This window comes from Nuphar pumila, chromosome 12 (genome assembly GCF_984573655.1).
Source record: "Nuphar pumila chromosome 12, dmNupPumi1.hap1.1, whole genome shotgun sequence".
Classification (NCBI taxonomy): domain Eukaryota; kingdom Viridiplantae; phylum Streptophyta; class Magnoliopsida; order Nymphaeales; family Nymphaeaceae; genus Nuphar; species Nuphar pumila.
The window spans coordinates 93,466,886-93,476,186 of record NC_143260.1 but is presented as its reverse complement, the minus strand read 5'-3'; the positions used below and the strand labels follow the sequence as shown (position 1 = coordinate 93,476,186).

General features: G+C 39.8%; 1 non-coding gene across 1 annotated transcript; it reads right to left on the bottom strand.

Moving 5' to 3' along the window:
• Nucleotides 1-8,366: 8,366 nt before the first annotated feature.
• Nucleotides 8,367-8,438, bottom strand: TRNAG-UCC (transfer RNA glycine (anticodon UCC)). The gene has a single exon. It is a non-coding gene; the product is annotated as a tRNA-Gly (tRNA).
• Nucleotides 8,439-9,301: the final 863 nt, after the last annotated feature.

Genomic DNA, 9,301 nt, shown 5'->3' with positions numbered 1-9,301 from the left:
CTCAAACTTGGATCTAACTGACTTAGAAGACATGACTTTCCACGAACTAACTCTGATACCACTTGTTGAGTAATACGGGTAACAAAAATTTTCGCGGAAGCAATATAAGATTTAACAAAGGCATAATCAAAACACAATATAAGGGTTTACGTGGTTCGGTCAACCCAACCTACATCCACGAAGCACAGAGAGAATAATACACTATAATAAGAGTAGAGAGTACAACGTCTAATAGCTTGTCCAAAGCTAAAGAGAATAACAACAAAGAAATCACAGGAAGAGAGGGATACAAGATTACCTCTCGGGTTTACAACCCGAGTCAAAACCCACACTACAACCAACACCTCTCTCTGAGGATCAATGCATGGTAATGAACCTTCTTCCTTCCTCTTCTTCTCTCCACTCTCTCTCTCTTACTTATTCTCTCTCTGCACGCTACACACAACCACTCTGCTCTTCTCGCACTAGCACACAACCTCTGCACCCCTATTTATAGATGGCATAAAGCCTTTTAGACTCATTCCAGAAATCGAAGGGGTTTTGGCCCTTCAACTTCCTCTGCATTAATGGGAAGTGGGTGGTTATTCTACTTTCCCATATCATTAATGGAGGGATAGGGCTGGCCCTTCAACTTCTCCTGCATTAATGGGAAGTAGTGGGTGGCTATTCCACTTTCCCACACCATTAATGAGGGATAGAGCTGGACCCAACAACAACCAGGAAAAGGAATGAAAAAGGATCAATATAATGAAAACTTGAAACCAAGGGAATCTGGAGTATAACAATGAAATGTAATAAAAAATGGGAATTGTTCACCATTTTAAATTAAAGAATGAATAAAGCATCAAAAGGTAAACATCAGTTCAACCACGGTATGCATGCAAGGAAAAGGCAAAAGAAACTTCTTTCAGCTGGAATGTGTGAACAAAAAGCATTGATTCTAAGGGTTTCTCGAAAGTAAATGGATCATTGTGAATGTTAGTTTTCATAAATAAATAAAAAAAATTAATTTTGTTATATATAGTGCAACAAAATTTATTTTGTTTCTTATTTTATGCAATTTAATTGTATCAAATAGGCACATGTTTTGATTTATATATTTGAATTCAAAAAGCCACTCACGATCTCTCGAGTTCATGTTGATCTCATACGATCTTACGAGCTGAACATGTAAATAATCTTGTGAGTTCGAACCTGAGCCGATCTGAAAGTCTTGTTCGAACTGTTCATGAAATGAGCATGAACACATAATGTTTGTGATAGAACGATCTGAGTTCAGCTCGTGGTGAACACCAGTTGAGTTCGAGTTATACAAAATGTTCAACGAGCCGAGCCCAAACACCTTTTGTCTGGTTCATTGTGCTCGATTACCAGCTCTAGTTCTATCTGCTACTTGGATCTTATGGATCTGACCTGGTTAGCTACTTGTACCTGCTTCGGTAGGTCCAGACCATAGCCATAAATATCGTTGATATTTACCAAGGTGGTATACCATGTGGTAAGTGGGGTCCTGTGCCAAGTTGAAGGCCCAGGTTTGAATCCCTTTGTAACATGGGTCTTAAGAGATGTCTGGTAGGGGTCTGCCCAACCCCAGCTTGCCAATCAAATAAAAAAAATATCGTCGATATTTAGAAAATCTTGCGGATTAAGCAATTTTGATAACATCACAAGAATTTCAAAATATCTGATTCAAACATATTGCTACACCCTATCATTTTCATAGATTTCTAATCAATCATTTGTGTGCTTTTGTTATGTTTATTATTTTTAATGATAAGTAGGGTTGTATTTTCTTGATATTTTTAAAATAATATTCATATTTTCGCAACTGCCTAGAAAGTCAAGGCCAGATCAGGTGCAATCGCATTGCACAGATGCAATGTGCTGCTGCATCTGACCACCTGCCACCTTTCCCAGATAGCCTGTCAGAGGTGGGGCTCAACTGCAGATGGAGGGCAGCGAGGTGCAGGAGTACATTGCATTTGTGCAATGTGATTTCACATGATCTGGTTTCTTGAAAATCTCAAAAGCAAGACCTATCACAATGATCCAAACCCCAAGGGGCGTTTCTTTCACCCCCAAAACACTGTTTTTTTCATATGAAAGAGGGTCACTTCCCCACGGGTAGTGAAACAAGGCCCACCTAATAGCATTCATTTCAAAAGTCAAAACTGTGTTTCATATGAAAATTATTCTTCCCCGCCCTCTATCGGGAAGCATTTTCCCACACGGGGTGGCTTTCATGCGCAAGTTTCTTTATGTGACCCTGCCATGCAACAAACGTGACCTAATTCTTTTGGTATGATTAGGTAAGATCTGGCTGGTTGATAAGGCCTAGCGTACAATCGATTCATCGAGAAAACTGAAATGATAGATGCAATACATTTCTCGGTTGTAGCTTTCGTATTTCGTGCTTTGGAGCATTCCTAAGTAGGGGTGTCAACGGGTCGGATCTGTCTGGACCTAGCTTTGACTTTGACGTGCTGTACTGGGTCTAGACTCGGGTCTGATGAGGTTCACCAAAAGAAAAACCATACCTGGATTCCATAATGATTACATGAACTAGTCTTAGTTTATATACAGTAAAATAATACTTTTATCTTGTTTACATTGAAAAATCATGGATCTTAATCAAAAGTCATGTGGGACTCTAATTTGGTATGAAATTTCACAAACCATACCCAGCTCAACATACAAATTGGACCCTTCAAATCCAACCTGGTTTTTAATCAGACCTCCTTCTTTATCACCAAACACATGCCATATAGGGTTTGACACAGGTCATATCCGAGTCAAACCGGATCCATTGACACCCTTATTCCAAAGTGCGTAGTTCATCAACTTGAAGAGAAAAGAAAGAAAAAAAAGGGCTAAATCAAACTCAAGGACAAAAATATCCCTAAAATTTTTATGCATGAGGAAGAAGAATAAAGAAAAAAAAGGACCAAGCTCGAGTCTGGTATACAATTTCCCAAACCATATATGACTCCATATACAACCCAGACCTCTACTCGAACTCCTTCTTTATCAACAAACCTTAACCTTATAGGGTTTGGTATGGGTCAGGCCCGAGTCATACTCGACATATTGATACCCCTACTCCTAAGTGAGAAGTGTATCACTTTCAAGAGAAATGTCCGACCTGGTTTATAACCAGAACTCCTTTGTCACCGAACCCTGGCCCTACAGGGTTTGGTATGGGTGGGTCGGAGTCAAACACCACCCATTGACAACCCTACACCTAAGTGAGGAGTACATCATTACCGTATGGTTTATTGTCATTGTACTCTTTGAGTTTCAATTTTGGTTTTTACATATTACTTTTAAATCCATATGCGCCTTCGGATTATCCTTCATTTTTCCTTTCACATTCATTACCGTATTGAACACATTATCAATCACATTTTTCTCTACATGCATCACATCCAAATTATGTCGTATCAATAAGATTGGCCAATATGGTAGTTCCCAAAATATAGATTTCTTTGTCCAATTGTGATCCTTCCTAAATCCAAAGAAGTGCATCGGGCTACGGGCATCTGTCAGTTCATATGGAAAGTATCACAATCTTCTTAAAATCTCTATGTCAGACAACCTTGTAGGTGGACCTTCCATTTCAGTTGTGCCTGCTCGAAACACATTTCTTTGTCGTCGGAACGAATGGTCGTTGGGTAGAAATCGATGGTGACAATCAAACCAGCACGGCTTCCTTTCATGCTTTAATCTAAATGATTTTGTATCCTCCATGCAGTACGAACATGCCAACCTCCCATGTGTACTCCAACCAGATAACATACCATATGCAAGGAAGTCACTTATTGTCCATAAAACAACAACTTTCATATTGAAGTTTTGTTTTTGGTGGGCATCGTACGTGAGAACACTGTCATCCCACAATATTTTCAGTTCATTAATCAATGACCTTAAATATACATCATGATTTTAGCCCGGAGAGGTCGAACCATGGATCAATAGAGACAAAAAAAGATTTTTACGCTTTATACACAAGCTTGGAGGAAGGTTGTATGGGGTGCCAAATACTGACCAACACGAGTATGAAGTTGATCTACACCCAAATGGATTAAATCCATCTGTACATAAACAAAGCTTAAAATTTCTTTCATTGCAAATGTATGATGAGTACAATCAAAGTGCTTTCAAGCTTCTGCATCAACAAAATGTGTGATCTTGTCTTCATCATGTCAAACTTTATTTGCATGCCATCTCATGTGTTTAGCTGTCCTTGAAGACATATACAATCGTTGCAATCTAGGGGTGAGAGGGAAGTAGCAGAGAGACTTGTATGACACTTCTTTTGATCTCGTGCTACCATTGCTTCTTGTCTTAGGCTTGAACTGAGGATGCCCACATGACAGACATGATCTGCTATTTTCTTGATCTTTGAAATACATACAGTGATTTGAACAAGCATCTATCTTTTGATACCCCATACCTAGAGCGTTGACCATTACCTTCGCACGATAGAAATTTTATCACAATTTTTCATCTATGGGCAACATACTCTTCACAATAGAGCATAGACGGTCAAAACATGATTGATTCAAATTATATTTAGACTTCAAATTCAGTAGTTAAAGAACTGCAGACAAGATAGTGTGACTCTCGCAACCATTCCAAAGTGGCTTATCAGCATCTCTAAGTAAATCATAAAATCTATTAGTTGCATCATTTGGTGCTTCTTTCTCTACCCCAGTTGGTACATTACAAAGACCCATAGCAGAACCCAGTTCTGGTCCTACGACATCAAATATCAAATCTACATATGGATTATTGTGCAACACATCCACCCGTGCGTCAAAATTATTCCTAAATTCTTCACCATAAATTGTCCAATTCTGATAATCACTCACAAAACCCTTCCTATATAGGTGATGTCTAATGCCATGAGGTTCTATAAATTGATTGTTCTTACACATCGTGCAGTGACACCTAATCCGACCTGCGAGATCCACTCCACTGACACTTGCCATTGCAAATTCAATAAAACTGTCAATACCATCCATATATTTAAGCGATACCTCATTGCCAACTATCCTACGATACATCCATTCACGGTTCACAGTCATTTTGTCGTATGATGTTACAAATATTATCCTAACCAGTTAAAAGAGAATCATTAGAATGCTATGATGAAGAAAATATCAAATTTATCATGCATTCGTGGTAGATGTAATGATTTGATATATATCACACACACACACACACACACACATATATATATATATATATGATGTCATTCAATCATAAGAACAATGATGTATGCATTGATAGCTTAATATTTTCATGTGCAAAGCATTGATAACTTATCATTCATTTTCATCTGCAAAATCATTTATAACACGATACATTCATTTCAAGCATGTTTTCATGATACAATTTCACATGAAAGTCATAATCAAATTGAAAGTAACTTCATGTAAGCATGAATACAATCACATCAAACATTGCAATACATTTAAATCATTTATATCAAAACAATGTCAAACATGTACCTGCAACAAACACACTTCAATATCTCGCTAACTAATACCACGACTAACATGAAATCCGAACTCCAAAAATAAGAACACTTCTATTTTCATACATTAAAAGCATGATCAGTATAATCTCTGAACCCCATCAAAGCAGTCATAGATATCCACAATTAAGTGAGTGTGTAAACATAAAAGTGTTGCATCCAAGAAATTAAATAACCTGTGATGCACATGCAACACTTACTCACCACGGGTATTTACCCGATTTGCATTGCTTTTGTCACTTACTTACCACGGGTCGCGGGGTACAAGCGGGATCCGTTGCAAAATCTGTAGGAGACATTGTGTTAAAATGATTGTTATTTAGCGGATGACAAGGAGGCCTCCTGCCGAAAATTAGCCCGAACAGAGAGATGCAACCCTCTACTGAAAAGATAGGCAGGGGTGATGGCCCCCTGCCGAGGCAAAATTTCTCGGTACGAGGATCTGCCCCTGTCGGGAAAACAAACAAGGGGCTTCGGTGCTTCGCCCTTTGTTGAAATTATCGAGGACAGGGGGGGGGGGGGATCCACCCCCTACCAGGGAAAATAAAAGGGAAGGGGGCTTCTCCTCCTGCCGATCATTCTCCGGCAGTGGGGTGGAGCCCGTCTGCAGGAGAAGTCAAGAGGACAAGGGGGCCTTGTCAGGATTCAAAAGCACAGGGGCGAAGCCCCCTGTCCTGTCGGAGATTGGGGGCAAGGGGAGGGCCTGGCAAAGACGACCGGGGCCTATGCCAGCCCCCACCGACTATAGATGGGTGGGGAGGGCCCGACAAAGGTTGTCAGGCCTCTGTTGGCCCTCCAACAACCATAGGGGGGGGGGGGCTCTAGGAAAGGAGAAAGGGGGAGGGTTACTTGCCGGCGGGCTGGGGTCGTCGGCCCTCCAGCAACGGGAGAGGGAATAAGAGGTCATCGATAGAGGAGGTCACCGGCCAGCAGGAGGTCGACGGGTGACGAGCGGTTAATGGGAGGTCGACGAGTGGTGAGCGGGCAGGCAGGCGACGGGAGGTGGACAAGCAGCAGGCGGGCAACAGGAGGTCGATAGGCGACGGTCGGGTGACGGGAGGTTGACGGGCGACGGGTGTGCGACAAATGAAAAAAAGGGAAAAGAGGCTTGCATTAGGGATTTACGGGAAATTTAGCAACGACAAAATTCCATCGCAAATTTGCGACGGAGTAGCGACATAAAATTTATACTGATGATCCGTTGCGGAGTTGCGACGAAGTTCGAGACAGAATGTTTTCGTCGCGAATCCATCGCTAAGTCGCGACGGATGCAAGATGGAATTTGGTCTGTCGCTAATTCCATAAATAATTCGAATGTTAACGATGAATAGTTTTCTCTAGCTAATCCGTCACAAATTTGCAACGAAAAAAATCCATCACTAATTAGAGTTTTTCTTGTAGTGAGTGCACCACTTTCAAGATAAATATTGTCTGACCCGGTTTCTAACCGAAACTTCTTCTTTGTCACCAAACCCTGACCCTGTAAGGTTTGGTATGGGTGGAATGGAGTTAAACACCACCCATTGACACCCCTATTCTTATGTGAGGAGTTTATCACTTTCAAGAGAAAAAAAGAAGAAGAAAAAGAAACTAAATCAAACTCAAGGATAAAAACTTCCCCAGAGGGAAGTAGGGTCGCAAATGGGTTGAAATCAGAATGGGGCTTTTGCAAATTTTGGCAGTTCTAGACCCAACTTCAATTCAAAATTCAAAAATTTGCATCATAATTACATTGGTACTCCATGCACCCTAGGGTACCACGTATCAAGTGTACTAGTACCATCTCCGAAACCATAAACTGAAGTATCAAATGTTTAAGAAATCCGTCTTGATTACTTGAGAAACGCATATCCTCTTTCATAGAAACACATTTTTACTACATTATAAACGAGCATCAAGTTCATTTTTATTAGCATTTTTGCGTACCAACAAAAATTTTATTTTACAAAAACAATATTCTTATTAAGAGTAATAAATATTATTGTTTGTAAAAAATCATTTTACAGTAATGATTGATTTACATATTATGTTTAACCATTTTATTTTTTGGGTATCTTTATACACATCAACTTTTGAGGGACTCTTTCCAATTCTTTTAGAAACCATATCAATGTATATTTTTTGGGTATCCATATTTTTAAAAATCGTTTCAATATGCATTTCAAATAAAAACATACATGAAACATTTTGAGCCCTCACATAGTCGTATTAGTACCCGTACCCTGGAAACTATGGTTTGCATCCCTAGAGGTAGGGTTGGACCATGGGCGGGTTGGGCGAGCCCTACCCGTTCAGATTTGGTCAAGCCAGGACCATTGACCAATTGGGCCAGGTCTAGGCCCGGTTCTGGTTGGGCCCAGGCCTAATTCCTAACCCGTGGCCCGCCCATTGGTTTTATGGGCTTAAAACGGGCCAGGTTTGTTTACTTTAAATCCTAAGTTTCATATTTCATTGATTTTTAACAAAATTTTGAAAAGTAAAAAATAAATGGCAAGTTTTCAACATTAGGAAAAACAATCTTTCTTTTATTTTTGTTGGATCTTTAGCATTTCTTTTATTAGATGGGCATTTCTGTTTAGATTATTATTAATTAATTAGGTAATTAGGTTTAGAAAGGTTACAATTTAGTCAATTATGTTTAGCCTTACTAACTTAATTGTGTATTTAATATAGTACAAAGCAAAGAAGGGCTACGGGCCTTACCCGACTCGATAGTTTGGCGGGTCGGGTTTAAGACCGTGTCCAGCCCTAGCTAGAGGGAAGACGAAAATTTTTGTCTACGAGGAAGAAGAACAAAGAAAATAATAAAAAGAAGTAAACAAATGAATGCGTCTGCCGGGAGTCGAACCCGGATCTATTGCTTGGAAGGCAATTATCCTAACCGTTGGACTACAAACGCTTCTTTAGTTTGTGTGACAAATAATATATATCATTCTTTAAGACTCTCCGACAGCACCCCCTTCTCTTTTCTATTTTCATGACAAAGAACCTACAGGACTTGTTTAATGGACCCCCACTTCCAAACCAGCAAAAATACGGCAAGTGTTCTGGCCCATGTTACCCTCCATTTTAAGCATGCCAGCTTGAGATGGTCACCAAATAATTGGGGCAAAAGACGGGTCAGATCTCAGTTCAATTCCAATAATGCTGGTTAGATGATAAATCAGATCAGACTTATTAGCTAAAAAATTGAAAATCAATGAACAATTGATTGAGCTATGTTTAGATGGCTGCGGATCAATATCCAAGACTTTGTTAAACCTTTTTTTCGACTGAGAAAGTTTGGGGTTAGGCAAATCCCTACCTGTTATACAACCATACCATTGGGATTCGAACTTACCCCCAACAAAAGGTGACATAAACTAACTGCTCCTGCCAGACAAGCGGAGCCCCCGTTGGTAGACTTGATTAAACCTTTCCAATAAAGCTCCCCGTCAGTCCTTTTCTTGGGGTCCCATGGATCCAGTGGGCCCTCATTAGTTTCAATTGCCCTCCATGTAGAGGCTCGATGAGTATCAACACCAGCCCATCAATCTTTTACGTGTGTAATATTAATTTAATAGGGAGTACACTCAGTGATGCAAAGCATCTGGATCATCAATTCATTGCAGATGAGTTGGATCCAACTCATCAGACACATTACTATGTTGATCCAATGACATGCAGAACTATCTGAGTCAAATTGGATCTCCATTTCAATTACTGAAATTATATATTATTTTTTATTCTATTTTGTCAAATTAAAGAATCATATTAGATATT